Raw genomic sequence first — 18,044 nt, forward strand, 5'->3', positions numbered from 1 at the left:
GATTGATTCAATTGTACGGAATGTTGGGTTAGACTTGACTTAGAATATTGAGTTTGTCGTGCCACAGCCGTGACTCAATTATTCAAGAGGCTAAAGTTTGATTAGGGAATAACATTAGATGTAATTGACAAGAGTTGTCTGCCTATTGAACATTACATGGCATTTCGTGCCACAGCCGGGGTTGTGTAATGGAATGTAGGATCCCTATTCCCACTAGCATTATGAATGCTTAATTTTTCACGTAGGGGGTTGAATAAATTAGGAAAACTAGTGGGAGCCACTTATGAATAAAGACCCGATTCATATAGTATTTTGAAATGAAATCGAATATTTGCTAAGTGTTGTTATGTGTTTATCATTTACAGATTTACTTTGTACGTTATGTCTTCTGCACTATCACTCAGGAGCATACTAGATGCTCACAAATTGACTGGTCCTAATTATGCTGACTGGCTTCGAAACTTGAGAATTGTTCTCAGGATTGAGAAGCTGGAATACGTGATTGACTCACCTAAGCCTACTGAACCTGCTAGTGATGCACATAATGATGAACATGTTGTGTATCGTAGGTGGATAGATGATGCAAATGTTGCTCAATGCATCATGCTAGCTTCCATGAACATTGAGCTATAGAAGCAACATGAGCATATGGATGCTCACACTATCCTCATGGATCTACAAGAGTTGTATGATGTGGCGGGGAGGACAGCTCGATATGAGATATCGAAGGAGCTGTTCGGTTGTAGGATGTCTGAGGGATCATCTGTGAATGACCATGTACTTAAGATGATCAATTTGATTGAACGTCTTGGACAACTTGGTTTTGCCATGGATGGGGAGTTGAGCCAAGACTTGGTCTTGTAATCGCTTCCGAGTTCGTTCTCGCAGTTTGTTGTGAACTTTCACATGAATAAGTTGGATGTCAGCCTGCCTGAACTCCACAACATGTTAAAGACTGCTGAATCGAATTTTCCCCCTAAGAAGAGTTCTGTTCTTCTAATTGGTGAAGGTTCCAATCCTAAGAAAAGGAAGAGGAACCCTTCCAAGAAGAAGAAAGTAGGTGAAAAAATGCCGGTTCCACCAAAAGCTGAAGACCCCAAGAGCAAAGTTGTTTGCTTTCACTGTAACAAGGTGGGGCACTGGAAGAGGAACTGCAAGGTTTACCTTGCAGAATGGAAGAAGAAGGGTAGTGAGACTACCGCTTCTGATTCAGGTATGTTCATGATAGAAGTGAATATGTCATTTCTACTTGGGTATTAGATACCGCATGTGGTTCTCATATCTGCAATTTGTTGCAGGGACCAAGGAGAAGTAGGACTCTTGAGGAAGAGGAGGTGATTTTACTGATGGAAATGGAGCAAGAGTTGCTGCTGTAGATGTAGAATCATTTCATTTACATAGGCCTACGGGCAAGACTATTGTTTGAAATAATTGTTATTTTGTTCCCTCGATTATGAGGAATATTATTCCCATGTTAGACTTGGCTGGATTTTCATTTATTATTGAGAATAATCAATGTTCTATTCTTAGAGATAATATTCTTTATGGACGTGGTACTTTAAATAATGGTCTGTATAAATGTGACATAATTTACTTCAGATTGAACAAACTAATAAAAGAAAAGGGATGATGAAAATCTCACTTCATAGTGGCACTGCAGTCTCCATTTAGTGGACATGGAGAGAGGGCTGCAGATTTGCTAGGAATGGTACACACAGTTGTATGTGGACCAATGTCTACACAAGCCATGGGTGGATTTTCATACTTCATTACTTTCATAGATGATAGATCTAGATTCAGATATGTGTTTGATGAAACACAAGTCTGAGGCCTTTGAAAAGTTCAAAGAATATAAGTATGAAGTGGAGAAACAACCAAACATAGTATTATAACTCTTCAATCAGATCGAGGTGGTGAATACTTTAATGGAGTGTTTCTAGATTATCTCTAAGTAAATGGTATAGTCTCCCACTGGACTCCTCCGGATTGGTATCTGAAAGGAGAAATCGAACTTTGTTAGACATAGTTCGGTCCATGATGAGCTATGCAAATCTTCCAGTATTCCTATGGGGTTATGCATTGGAAACCTCAGCATATTAACTGAATAAGGTGCTTTCCAAAATCTGTTCCTCAAACTTCGTATGAGATATGGAAAGTAACGAAACCGAGTCTTAAACACGTTAAGATTTGGGGATGTCCAGCTTATGTCAAGAAAGTTGACCCAGATAAGCTGGAATATCGATCCGTAAAATGTAGTTTTGTGGGATATCCTAAAGAGACTTTAGGGTATTACCTTTTGCACCGATCATCGGGTGTTTGTCTCCTGACATGCTACCTTCTTGGAAAAGGAGTTTATCCTTGAAGGAAACAGTGGGAGCAAAATTGAACTTGATGAAGTTCAAGAAGCACAAACTACTACGGATCAAGTGGAAACACCTGTTCTGACTGAACAACCTTTTGTGGAACAGCCCATTCATAGAACAGGGAGAGTGTCTCGCCAACCTGAGAGGTAATATGGCCTTATCATTAAGAATGACAATGAGTTGTCGATCATTGATGATGACGACCCTGTGACCTATAATGAGGCTATGAGTAGTGTTGACTCAGAGAAATGGCATAGTGCCATGAAATCCGGAATGAAATCTATGTATACGGTATACGAAAGATTGATTATAGCAGATGGCCAGGTGGAGACCTATAAGGCCAGGCTTGTGGCAAAAGAATTCAGACAAAGGCAATGGATTGACTTTGATGAAGCCTTTTACCTGTAGCCCTGTTAAAATCAGTTCGGATTTTGCTTGCGATTGTTGCTTACTACGACTATGTGATCTGGCATATAGCCAGATGGTTTTCTTTCCAAGAGAAATGAAAACCTAGTGTGTAAGCTACTGCGAACCATATATGGTTTAAAGCAAGCTTCTCGTAGATGGAACATTCATTTTGATGAGACAATCAAAGAGTTTGATTTTATCAAAAACGTAGATGAACCATGCGTCTGCAAAAGGGTTAGTGGGAGCGCGGTAACATTTCTTGTATTGTATTGAAATAGAGTTGACACACATAACAACATAGCAGACCCACTCACAAAGCTACTTTTTGAAAGTCACTTTGATCGTCATAAAGATGAGATGGGTATTAGATACCAGAGTGATTGGCTTTAGTACAAGTGGGAGATTGAAAGGAATATGTCCTAAGTCCAATCAGGTATTAGGATTTAGGAATAACTCTTTATGTAATCTATTTTGATTTCATTGATATTAATAAAAGACTTGTTTTGTTTTTATTACGGGCTTTATCTATTTAAGTGTTTAAATAAGATACACCATAGTTTAGAGTAAAGCTTTTTATGGATTATGATGAGATCATAATAGTGAGACCTAAAAAGATGATAACTCTAAACTTAAATAGTTCCTGGTCATAGGATTACTAACTGGTAATTAATAATCCGCAAAGATCGGTACATACTATGCTTGCTTCATTATGAAGGATGTCTGTTCCCATAGACATTTGTGTGGTGACACTATAGCTAGTATGTAGGTGCTTATTATGGAATAAGTTCACTGAACATGACTCGCACAGCTGAACAACTGATGGAGTTCACTCACGTGTCAGCAGTTGTTCGCTTAGTGATAGTTGTACAAGTATCCTTGGACTTGAGGTCATCATAGTCATCTTGTGTACACTGAACTATGCTTTGGTTTAGTTCTTAGTCTCCAGGGACAATTATTAGGGCTCTTCTGGGTATAGGAATTTGTACACGAAGATAGTGTATGATCAATAAAGGATCTACCCCTTCCAGTGAAGGAAGCGAATGTTCAAGGCTGATCCACTTATGCTAGTTCAGGAATCTCTGGCCAGAGTGAATGAAATTAGAAAGGAGTTCTTAATTTGCATAGAACTACGCATAGTAAATGGTAAACAAGTGATTGAATTAGATAGGCTTGACACGAGATCCATGCCTTGTATTTAATCAGGACATTGTAGGGTAGAAGGAGTTTATTGTACGGTAACTATTCACTGACAGGTTCTTGGTATTCTAAGCAGTGAATTCATATTATCCGGATAGTCGCGATATGTTGAAAAGCATCACTCACGATGTAGAATAAATGTGATTAATTAATTAATCATATTTAATAAATTAGAGAATTTATATAAATAATGATAAAATAGTTTTATTATTATTTATTTCTACTACCGGCTTAATATTGAACCTACAGGGTCACACCATAAAAAGAGAATAATTTTATGGTGGAGGAATTAATTAATAATGGCTAATAATTATTTATTTGTGAAATAAATAATTAATTGGCAAATTTAATAATTGATTAAATGAGATTTAATTGATTATAAATTAATTAAGAAAAGTTCTTAATATTATTAATTAAGGATCTAATTTTTGGAAATTAAATCAAGAGAGAGAATTATTTCTAAAGTGTTTAGAAAAAGGATTAATAATTAAAAGGTGTTTTAATTATTAATGAGAATAATAAATGGGATAATAATAATATTATTTATGGGAAAATTTCAGCTGAAAATTTTGCCTATAAATATAATATTATAGACCCTATTTTATTTTAACCCGAGAAACCCAAAAGTTTTAGAAAACCATATTCTCTCCACCTCCTCCTCCTCCTAAAAGTCGTTTTCTTGGTGGATACCGGTGGAGTGCTTCACATTTGAGGAGCAACTGCTAAGGATCTCTGATCGTTGTCTCCAAATTATTTTTAAAGGTTAGATTCGATCCCTCGAATTTTTATTCACGATTTATATACTTTTATTTGGATTTTGTATGTGTAAAAGTGTTTTTCCACGCCCCGCTGCGTTTAAAAATCCAACATTTAGGAAGGCACTCTTGACTGCCATTTGATACACCTTGAAATTTGAATGTGCAGCAAATGCTAAAAAAATCTTATTGCTTCAAGTCTTGCAATTGGAGCAAAAGTTTCATCATTTCCAATTCCTTATTCATGTGAGTAACCTTTTGCAACCAACCTTGCCTTGTTTCTGGTAACTATACCATTTTCATCCATCTTGTTGCTGAACACCCATTTTGTTCCAATTACACTTTTGTTCTTTAGTGCAGGAACTAACTCCCAAACTTTGTTCCTTTCAAACTAATTAAGCTCTTCTTGCATGGCAGATATCCAATCAGGATCCATTAGAGCTTCTTCAGTTTTCTTAGGCTCTACTTGAGATAGAAAGCATGCATGTAGGCACTCATTAGCAGTTGCACTTCTAATCCTTACACTAGCATTTGGATCACCAATTATTTCATTTGGATTGTGACTCCTATCCCATTTTATGGTGTGAGTTTGTTGACTGGTGCCTTCATCATTTTCTTCATTATTAATATGACTGGTAGATCCTTCTTCTCTTTCTCCCCCTGAGTTTGTGCTATAAAATTCAGGTTTATGAGATGAGCTTCCATTTCCATGATTTTCCTGTTCAGTAGACTCTTCATTCATCATTTAATGTGCATTGACTTCACCTTCTTCATTAGAATCACTGTTATATTGAGATTTTCAAATGCAAGGACTTCAGCTTTATTATCATCAAGGAATTCCAAGCCAGGACACTTTTCATCATCAAAAGTCACATTTGTGCTCTCCATGATTTTCTTTTGATAATAGACCTTGTAGGCATTTCTCTCCAATGAATATCCCAGAAAAATTGCTTCAAAAAGCTTTGAGTCAAATTTTCCCACATATTCAGAGTTGTCTTTTTAAAATACAACACTTGCTTCCAAACACATGAAAATGCTTTACAGTAGGCTTTCTTTTAGACATGATTGAGTAAGGTGATTTTCCATGTATCTTGTTAATGAGATATTTGTTTTGAGTGTAACATGCAGTATTAACAGCTTCTTCCCAAAAACTAGTTGGCAACTTAGCATCTTGCAGCATTGTCCTTGCAGCTTCTACTAATATTATGTTCTTTCTCTCAACTACCCCATTCTGTTGAGGTGTTCTAGCAGCAGAGAATTCTTGAACAATGCCTTTGTTTTTACAGAATTCACTCAATATTGCATTTCTGAATTCTGTCCCATTATCATTTCTCGATCTCTTTGCATAGTTTTAATCTTCAGCCTGCTTTTCTATCTTCTTTATGTGCTCAATTATGATGTGTGGAGTTTTATTTTTAGAGTGCATAAATTATACCCAAGTATATCTTGAGAAATTGTGGCGCCCCAAAATTCGGGGTCAGGGATCTAGGAGGCCACGCCATCTTGAATTCTATACAACACTTATCTCGTATCACAATATATAAATACTCACACCTTTACGACCCCACACTTATCACACATATACACTTATAGGTTATTGTCTTGGAAATAAACCATTCATTACTAAAGTAAATCAATCCAAAGTGATAATTATTACAACCCAAAAGTAATTAAGTCTTACCGCGGAAATAACCTTTAAGTAAGGTTAGTCTATCAGCCAAGTATTCATTTCTTATTTATTATCTTACATAAGTCATACTTGTAAATAATTCGGACCAAAAACAACTGAAAACTAATCCAGCTTATTCGATCCACCTGAGGTACAGAACTAAACATCCTACGGAACAGCTGGTCATTTCCTACCCATTTTCTAGCTGTGAGTTTCATAATAGGCATCTTGATTCACTGTTTTATTGTGTCAGTTTAAGAAAACAAGTGTGAGCTATAATTCTCCGCATAATAATATACAGTATGAAATGACTGTATGATAAACTCAAGTATAATACCATATATAATAAATGTGTTTTATTCAGAAACAGTTTTCCTTGGTGATACACACCTTCTTTTGAAAACAATTCTTTAGTGGATTTATTATCCAGCAAATACTTTAATGGTAAACCCAGCACCTAGGCTTGGGTTACGGTATTGCATCACAATTCTAGATGGAAGAATAGGACATTCACTTGGAGCTACCGCATACGATGATCAGTCGTACTACGGACAATCAGTAACCTTTTCTACTAGTATGAGGACGACATCTTCGTATTCCGGTTATCACCCTTGCCACATACAGACTATGTGTCCTTATTTCGGGTATACACACACTTCGCGGATCCTTAGGTACATATAGTACCATCTCCTACGGTACTGACAGTCTACCCAATACATGAAGTACTTGGATCCTACCCCTCCTTTGTCCTTTAGGAAATCCTATCATATACCTAGAATCATCGAACTATATCGAAGTTCCCAAAGTATTTTGCTTGTTGATAGGTACAGCTCGTCTCATATATATATATATATATATATGTACTTCCGAGAATTTTCAGAGGAAGTATTAAGAATGTGAGTTGACTGTTGTCAATAGATAAATAAATGAGGGAGAGTTTCTTTTGAAACTATATTCAAAATATTTAAAATACGTCGAGATAATATTCTTCGACGATCTGAAATTATTCGAATGATTTTCTGAAATTCAGAAAGTATTTTGAATCAGGTTTTATGATTTTTAAATCATACAAAATCATTTACAAATATTTAATAATTAAATAATAATTATTAAATAATTAAACCTCGAATAATTATATATTTTAAAAGAATATTTGAAATAATATTTCTCAAATAATTTATGTTGAAATAGTTAAAGTAATCCTGAATAATTAATCGAGTTTGAAATAAATAATCATTTGAGAATAATTCTCCTATATTAATGAAAAATTGAAATAATATCCATTATTCGAGTAATTAAATAGAGTTGAGGGAATACGATCTTTGGAAATCGTTTTAATAAAAGTTCGAGGTATTTAATGTTTCGTAAGTGGACATCGAGTCCCTTTGGAATAAATAACTGCGGACATTAATCGTCTAATACATCACCGGAATCATTCCCGGTTTTTCAATTTAAAACTCCGACCGACTCTCGGTCTTATAATTATACATCACGCTCATGGCGGCGTTAAATATTCTACGACATATACATATCGTACACCATCGTTATATATGCGAAAACTCAAATACTTAGCATCATGGCAAGCATGGCATTTATGCAAAAGATAATAAAACAATCTTTTCACAACATAACAGCATATGGAGTTGGGTTCGTAAACTTGCCTGGGTATTTCGAGGTGCAGGATGCTCTAGGGTCCGCTCGTAAATCTATAACCATAAACATAAACTATTTCGTTAGATCCCGTTCTTATTTACGGTGACTCGTACTCATATGCTACTTATTATTCATTCTCTCAACTTATTTTACCCTTATTATTCCTTTAAGTACTTATTCATGTCACGGTCGCTTCCTTTCCGAAGTACCTTAGGTCAGTTTACATTTTCATCGTCGTCTCCGCTTATGATTTCTAACGGTTTTCTAATTGTACGGTCTTGGTTCTGATATTTTTATAAAATTGAAAAATATTTATTTTCACTTGAAGTTTTTATAGCAGTTAAGGAACTCTATTTACTACTCTCTGTATTTATGATTTATGAATATGTTTAAGTCGATCATTTCTATTTCCAAAGTTCGTAATTCGTAGCAGTTTTTGTCGCGTAATTCACTTTTACTAAAATGGTCATAACTTTTGATCCGTAAATTGGAATCAAGCGATTCAATCGCCTAAAAGATCCTTATAACATTGTCTATCATAATCAAGTGTTAGTTTTTAATAAACTACAGTTTATAGCTTCAGGAATATCTGCAGAAACTTAATGTTGTGTTGTGTTCGTTTTAGCGAGATTACGAACACGATCTGAGTTTCGTTTATGTCTTAAATCTCTATATCACCACCAACAATCATCAAATCATCATCCCAACACTAACTCCTCTCAATAACATCATGTTCTTGAGGCAACAATCATCAACCTTAGAACTAATTAACTATACATCAAGATTACAACAAATCAACCACTAAAACTAAGTTTATAACTACGTTTCAAGAAACCAAAAAAAGTTACTATTTGTACTATTCATTATCATCTTTCTTGAATTTATTTCACCTATCAAACCTCAATGAAATGAGCTTAAAAATTTATCTTACCTTTATAGGATGTATGAAGCTTGGGAATTAATGGGGGATTTTTCCATGACTAGAACTTGAAGGAATTTACGGACGAGCGAAAGCATGATATAATAATTATTCCATAGAACCATGTATCGCACATATAGAAAAATATATAAAATCAAGGGAGCGGAGGAATCATAATCATACCTTGAAAATTGAAGCTTTATGACAATGGATGCTAGCAGTTGCTCCTCAGAGTGTGAAGCACTCTACTGGTATCCACCAAGAATAATCCTTCGATGAAGCTTTTATACAGATGAAGCTTTATAAAAGTGATGCCCTTTTCTTTTGAGAGAGAGAGAGAGAGATGAAGAAGAAGGAGAGGATGGCAACTAAGTTTTCACAAAAACACAAGTGCATACTAAAACCCTTCTCATCTCATTCTTTATATAGGGCTCACTAGGTTTTCATATAATTAATATATCAATATATATATTATTATATAAATCCCACACTTTATCTTATAAAATGTTTAAATAATAATAAAAACTATTTTAATCATTATTATTTTTCTGAACTCTTTAGAAAACAACTTACTCTCTCAAAATACCTTCATGAATACATTAATCTTTTTATGGTCTGACCCTGTAGGTTCACTATTAATCCGGTAGTAGAAATAAATAATAATAAACCTTCTATTTATTATTTATATAAATTCTAAAATTCATTAAATATAATTAACTGATTAATTATATTTATTCTACATCGTGAGTGATGCTTCTCAACATATCGTGACTATCCGGATAATATGAATTCACTGCTTAGAATACCAAGAACCTGTCAGTGACTAGTTACCGTGCAATGAATTCCTTCTGCCCCTTACAATATCTTGATTAAATACAAGGCATGGATCTCCTGTCAGGCCTATCAAATTTAATCATATAATTTCTTATTCATAATGTAAAGTTCATATTAATGCAAATTAGAAACTCCTTTCTAATTTCATACACTCTGGCCAGAGATTCCAAAACTCGCATACTAAAAATAACATAGGATATTTTCTTCCTATACTGGAAGGGGCAGATCCTCTATTGACGTTAACTATCTCCATACGCAAATCCCTATGCCCAGAATAGACCTAATGGATGTCCTTGAGACTAAGGACTAAACCAAAGCACAGTTCATTATATACAAGATAACTTTGACGATCTCAAGTCTGACACTTGTACAACTATCACTCAGTGAATAACTATTGACACGTGAATAATCTCCATTAGTTGTCCAACTTATCAAGTCATGTTCAGTGAACTTATTCCCTAATAAGCACCTACATACTAGCTATAGTGTCACCACATAAATGCCTATGAGAACAAACAACCTTCTGAAGGGAGCAAGCATAGTATGTACCAATCTTTGTGGATTCACTAACTTCCGATTAGTTATCCTATGATCAGGAACTGTTTAAGTCTAAATTTATCATCTTCTAGATCTCACTATTACAATCTCATTATAATTCTAGAATGCTACTCTAAACTATGGAACATCTTATTCAAACTCTTTAAATAGATAAAGTCCATAATAAAACCAAAACAAGTCTTTTATTAATATTAATAAAATCAAATAAGAATGCAAGAAAGTTCTTCTTAACTCATCATACATGATGGGATTTAGGACAAACACTTTCAATCTCCCACTTGAACTAAAGCCAATCACCCTGGTATCTAATACCCATCTTCTCTTTATGATGATCAAAGTGAATCTGAGATAATGACTTTGTGAGTGGGTCTGCTACTGTAACGCCCCCAAATCCGGGGTCAGGAACCTGGGTCGTCACGCAATCCTTCAATCATGTGTAACCTGCATTAACTCGATAATCCAATAATTCCATATCACAGACCCCCAATTTCGCACACTCACAAGTTATAGCCTTAGAAATAACGTACAACAAGTGTCATCTGTTATTAAAACTCAAATGTACTTTACAGGATCTCAAACAATTATTCATAACCTCTACATGTAGTTACAATAATTACGACTGATTTTTTATACCTATCTGATACTCTGGCATACCTGAGACAAAGCTGCCATAGATTCTCCCCATGACTGCAAGCGACTAAGTCCTACACCGGCGTACTGGTTATCTGTTGTGTTGTGTCATTTAAAAGAAAGCAAGAGTGAGCTATAATGCCCAGCATAATAATGTACAGTGTGAACATGACTGTATGATAAACTCACATAAAATATCATATATGATAATTATGTTTTATTCAAAAATAGTTTTCCTTGGTGACACACACCTTCTCATGAAAACAATTCTTTAGTGGATTTTATTATCCTGCGAATACCTTAATGGTAAACCCAGCACCTAGGCTTGGGTTACGGTATTGCATCATAATTCCAATTGAAAGAATAGGACATTCGTTGGAGCCACCACATACGATGATTAGTCGTAATACGATAATAGTAACCTTTTCTACTAGTAGAAGGACGACACCTTCGTATCCCGGTTATCACCCTTGCCGCATTCGGGTTACGTGTCCCATTTTTGGGTATACATATACTTCACAAGTTCCTGAGTACACAGAGTACCTTCACCTGCGGTACCTTTGGTAGTCCATCTAGCACACATAGTGCCAAAGTCTACCCATCCCTTGTCCTTTTAAAAAGAATTCTATCATATCTCGAGAACTCGAACCACATCGAAGTTCCCCAAGCATTTTGCTTGTTGATAGAAACAGTTTATCTTACTAAGATATAAATGTGTGTATATATATATATATACGTACTTCCGAAATTTTCGGAGGAAGTACTAAGGATGTGAGTTGACCGTTGTCAATAGATAATTAAATAAGGGGGAAAAGTTTCTCCTTGAAACTATATTCAAAATATTAATAAGTCGGGATAATATTCTCCGATGATTTGAAATTATTCGAATGATTTTCAAAAATCAGAAAGTAATTTAAATCCGGTTCTACGATTTTTAAATCATAAATAAACCCTTTAATAAATAGTAAATGGCTAAATGATAATCGATAAATAATTAAACCTCGAATGAGTTTACTTGAAAAGAATATTTGAAATAATATTCCTCAACTAATTTATATTTAAGTAATATAATAATATTTAATATTTAATCAAGTCTGAAATAAATATTCACTGAAGAATACTTCTCCCATAATAAATGAATAGTAAATAGATATTTATTATTCGAACGATAAAGTATAGTTGAGGGAATGCGATCTTTGGAAATCATGTTAATAAAAGTTCGAGGTGTTTAGTATTTCGTAAATGGACGTTGAGTCCCTTGAAACGTAACTACTATGGACTTTAATCGTCCTATAAATATCACCGAAATGATTCACGGGTTTTTATAAAAATAAAACTGACCGACTCTCGGTCTTACAACTTATACCTCATGCTCTACTATAGCTCTAATATTCTTAAATAAGCACCTCCGGAATACTTCCGGGTTTTCATCAATTTTTACTGACCGATCCTCGGTCTAAAATATATACATGCCACGCTACTCGCTAGCATTAACGTTCTCAATTATAAACTCCTTCGGGATACTTCCGGGTTTTTATAAGCTTACACCGACCGACTCTCGATCTAAATATAACATTTTGAACTCGGTCTGAACATATACTAGAAATTATCAACAATAGAGTAATGTAATATATCTCGAACTTCATAAAATAGTTTAAAGCAATCTCATGCATCTATCACAGTTTTGTAAAGTATTCATAACACAACAGTTCTTAAAAGGTAGGGTTTGAAATCTTGCCTGGAGTCCAAGACACGTTTCCCCGACTTCCTCTCATTCCGGGTTTTCTAATCAACAAACATCAAGATTTCAACAATACCACTACCAAAACTAGGTTTACATCTACATACTAAAAGGATCTTGAACTTAAATCTTAAATAAGTTTGGGTCAAAGATTTTTACCTTTATTGAAAGCTTGAGATGTGTTCTTGAGGATGGTGGAGTCTTGGAAATGCTTGGTATGGTTTTTGGAACCTAAAACCACCATTGAAATCAAGAAACCAAGGAAGAGTTACTATTTATACTATTTACTAGCAATTTTTTTTATTTTATTTCACCCATCAAACCTTGATAAAAAGAGATCAAAGAATTATCTTACCTTAGTTTGGTTGTTAGGAAGCTTGAGAATTAATGGGAGGATTTAACCATGGCTAGAACTTGAGATTTTCAATTTGATTTCTTGATGAAGAAGAAGAAGCCGAATGGAGTGGTTTTGGGAGAGAATAAGTGCTTTTATGCTTGCTTCCTTGGTTGCTTCTTGGTTGCTTCTTGGAAATGATGCAAATGGTAGCTTGTAATTGATATTTATTCTCTAGTATATATCCTAGGATTTATTCTTGTTGTCAAATCCTTGGACAAATCTAGCTAGGCTTCCTAGTTTACAAGCTAACCTAATTAGTTTAGCCATTTAGCTTACTATTCTCTAGCCCTTGGTTGATCATCCTATACCTTAGCTCACTATTTGATAAAGTAACCATGGTTACTTTCCTACCATGGCTAGTTAGTGCGTTATGTTTATTTAATCGTTTTCGCGTTCGCTCGGTCACTTAAACACTTTTGAAATACTTTCTCGTAAATGGTTCACGACGTAATTCATTTCGTATTTATTCCTCATGTTTTGAAATATCATACTTGGATATAAATCCGTAGGGTTTTAAATTCGTAATTATATTATGATTCCCGTAATCCTCGATGATTCGTAAATATGGTCATTTTTCAAAGTTCATTTTCTTCGAAAACTAATAGTGTTTACATACACTCATTTGGTACGTATAATCATGTTATCAATTCCGAAACTCATTTTCTCATGCACAACATAGTGTGGGCTAACAAGTTTTTCCCCGTCTGTCAGGGATACTATTCATTAAACGTTTTACAAGGTCTCAAAAATTCAAGTTATTATATTACTATTCATAAAGGTCTTTTACCGATGTCAAAAATTTGGGTTCTTACAGCTACGTTGTTATGTGTGTCAACTCTCTCAATCTTGACATCTCCTCTTTCAATGATTTCCCTAATCAAATGAAAGCATTGCAAAACATGTTTGGGATTTTTATAAGACCTAGGTTCCTTGGCTTGTGCTATTGCTACGTTGTTATCACAATACAACACAATAGGCTCCTCAATGCTAGGAATAACTCCCAACTCAGAAACAAATTTTCTCATCCAAACGGCTTCTTTTACATCCTCACTTGCATCTATATACTCTTCTTCCATTGTGGAGTCAGCCGTTGTAGACTGTTTGGAACTCTTCCAACTAAGCACACCACCATTCAGAGTAAACACGTACCCTGACATGGATTTGCTATCATCACTTTCTGATTGAAAACTAGAGTCAGTATAACCCTCTATTTTCAACTCAGATCCACCAAAAACAAGAAAAATATCCTTAGTCCTTCGCAAGTACTTAAGGATGTTCTTCACTGCTTTCCAGTGGTCTTCTCCTGGATCGGACTGATATCTGCTTGTCACACTAATTGAGTAAGCAACATCAGGCCTAGTACATAGCATCGCATACATGATAGATCCTATTACTGAAGCATAAGGAATCTTACTCATACGCTCTTTTTCCTCAGGTGTCTTAGGAGACATCCTTTTCGAAAGGGATACTTCATGGCTCATCGGTATGAGACCTCTCTTGGAATTTTCCATGCTAAACCTTTTAAGCCCTTTCTTGATGTATGTATCATGGGTAAGACCTATCATTCTTCTAGATCTATCTCTATAGATCTTAATAGCGAGAATGTAGGATGCTTCTCCCAAATCCTTCATAGTGAAGTTCTTCGATAGCCACACTTTGACTGATTGTAGCATTGGTATATCATTTCCTATAAAAAATATGTCATCCACATACAGTACAAGAAATGTTACCGTGCTCCCATTAACCTTGTTATAGACACATGGTTTATCTACGTTTTTTATAAAACCAAACTCTTTGATTGTCTCATCAAAACGGATGTTCCATCTACGAGAATCTTGCTTTAATGAATATATGGTTCGTAGCAGCTTATACACTAGGTGTTCATTCCCTTTGGAAATAAAACCATATGGTTGTGTCATATACACTTCATCTTCAAGTTTCCCATTGAGAAAGGCCGTTTTGACATCCATTTTCCAGATCTCATAGTCGTAGTAAGCAGCAATCGCAAGCAAAATCCGAATTGATTTTCACAGGGCTACAGGCGAAAAAGTTTCATCAAAGTCAATCCCTTGCCTTTATCTGAATCCTTTTGCCATGAGCCTGGCCTTATAGGTCTCCATCTGGCCATCTGCTCCAATCTTTCTTTTGTATACCCATTTGCACCCAATAGGCTTTACATCCTTTGGTGCTTCAACCAAAATCCATACTTGGTTGGCATACATACATTTCATTTCGGATTCCATGGCACTCTGCCATTTCTCTGAGTCAATATTACTCATAGCCTCATTATAGGTCATAGGGTCGTCATCATCAATGAATGACAACTCATTGTCATTCTCAATGACAAGGCCATAATACCTCTCAGTTGGTGAGATACTATCTCTGACCTATGAATGGGTTATTCCACAGAAGGTTGTTCAGTCTGAACAGGTGTTTCCTCTTGAACCATAGTAGTTTGCGCTTCTTGAACTTCATTAAGTTCTATTTTGCTCCCACTGTTTCCTTCAAGGATAAACTATTTTTCCAAAAAGGTATCATGTCTGGAGACAAATACCCTATAATCGGTGTAAAAGTAATACCCCAAAGTCTCTTTAGGATATCCCACAAATCTACATTATATGGATCGAGATTCCAGCTTACCAGGGTCAACTTTCTTGACATAAGCTGGACATCCCCAAATCTTAACGTGTTTAAGACTCGATTTCCTTTTTTCCATATCTCATATGGAGTTTGAGGAAAACCTTATTCAGTAAATATGTTGAGGTTTCCAATGCATAACCTTAAAGGAATACTGGGAGATCTGCATAGCTCATCATGGACCGAACCATGTTTAACAAAGTTGAATTTCTCATTTCAAATACCCCATTTAACTGTGGAGTATATGGAGGAGTCCACTGAGAGACTATACCATTTTCTTTGAGGTAATCTAGAAACTCTCCATTCAAGTATTCACCACCTCGATCTGATCGAAGGGTTTTAATACTATGTTTGGTTTGTTTCTCCACTTCATTCTTATATGCTTTGAACTTTTCAAAGTCTTCAGACTTGTGTTTCATCAAATACACATATATAAATCTAGATCGATCATCTATAAAAGTAATGAAGTATGAAAATCCACATATGGCTTGCGTAGATATTGGTCCACATACATCTGTGTGTACCAATCCTAGAAAATCTGCAGCCCTCTCTCCATGTCCACTAAATGGAGATTTGGTCATTTTACCCAATAGACAAGACTCGCATGTAGGATATGATTCAAAATCAAAGGGGTCAAGTAACCCTTTGCAATGTCCGCAGTCTATTTTCACTAATATGACCAAGTCTGCAGTGCCATAAATAGGTAAGATTTTCATCATCCCTTTTCCTTTTATTAATGTGTTCAATTTATAGTAAATTATGCTCTATGTCACATACATACAGACCATTATTTAAAATATCACTACCATAAAGAACGTTATCTCTAAGAATTGAACATTTATTATTCTGAATAACAAACAAAAATCCATCCAAGTCTAACATGGGAATAGAAATAATATTCCTCACAATCGAGGGAACAAAATAACAATTATTTAAAATAATTGTCTTGCCTGCAGGCATATGTAAATCAAATGATCCTACAGCTTCAGCAGCAACTCTTGCTCTATTTCCCATCCGTAGAATCACCTCCTCTTTTCCGAGAGTCCTACTTCTCCTTAGTCCCTGCAACGAATTGCAAATGTGAGAACCATAGGCGGTATCTAATACCCAAGTAAAAATTTGACTTAGTGGCATATTCACTTCAATCATGAACATACCTGAATTAGAAGCGGTAGTCTCACTGCCCTTCTTCTTTTTCAATTCTGCAAGGTAAATCTTGCAGTTCCTCTTTCAGTGCCCCACCTTATTACAGTGGAAGCAAACAGCTTTTCTCTTGGGGTCTTCAGCTTTTGGTGGAATCGGCTTTTTTTCACCTACTTTCTTCTTCTTCTTGGGAGGGTTCCTCTTCCTTTTCTTAGGATTAGAACCTTCACCAATTAGAAGAACAAAACTCTTCTTAGAGGGAAAATTTGATTCCGCAGTCTTCAACATGTTGTGGAGTTCAGCCAGGCTGACGTCCAGCTTATTCATGTAAAAGTTCACAAGAAACTGCGAAAATGAACCCGGAAGTGATTGTAAGACCAAGTCTTAAGTCAGCTCCCCATCCATGACAAAACCAAGTTGTCCAAGACGTTTAATTAAATTGATCATCTTAAGTACATGGTCATTCACAGATGAGCTCTCAAACATCCTAAGCCGAACAGCTCCTTCGATATCTCATATCGAGTTGTCCTCCCTGCCACATCATACAACTCTTGTAGATGCGTTGGGATAGTGTGAGCATCCATATGCTTATGCTACTTTTGTAGCTCAATGTTCATGGAAGCTAGCATGATACATTGAGTAAATTTGCATCATCTAACCACTTATGATGCACAACATGTTCATCATTATGTGCATCGTCAGCAGGTTCAGCAGGCTTAGGTGAGTCAAGCACATATTCCATCTACTCAACCCTGAGAACAATTCTCAAGTTTCAAAGCTAGTCAGCAAAATTAGGACCAGTCAATTTGTGAGCATCTAGTATGCTCCGGAGTGATAGTGTAGAAGATATAACGTATATAGTAAATCTGTAAATGATAAACACATAACAACACTTAGAAAATATTCAATTACATTTTAAAATACTATATGAATCAGGTCTTTATTCATAGTGGCTCCCACTAGTTTATCTAATTTATACAACCCCTAATTGAAAAATTAAGAATTTATAATGCTAGTGGGAATAGGGATCCTACATTCCATCACACAACCTCGGCTGTAGCACGAAACGCCATGTGATGTTCAATAGTAGACAACTCTTGTCAATTACATCTTATGTTATTCTCTAATAAAAATTTAGCC

The sequence above is a fragment of the Apium graveolens genome, chromosome 11 (assembly GCF_009905375.1).
Source record: "Apium graveolens cultivar Ventura chromosome 11, ASM990537v1, whole genome shotgun sequence".
Classification (NCBI taxonomy): Eukaryota; Viridiplantae; Streptophyta; class Magnoliopsida; order Apiales; family Apiaceae; genus Apium; species Apium graveolens.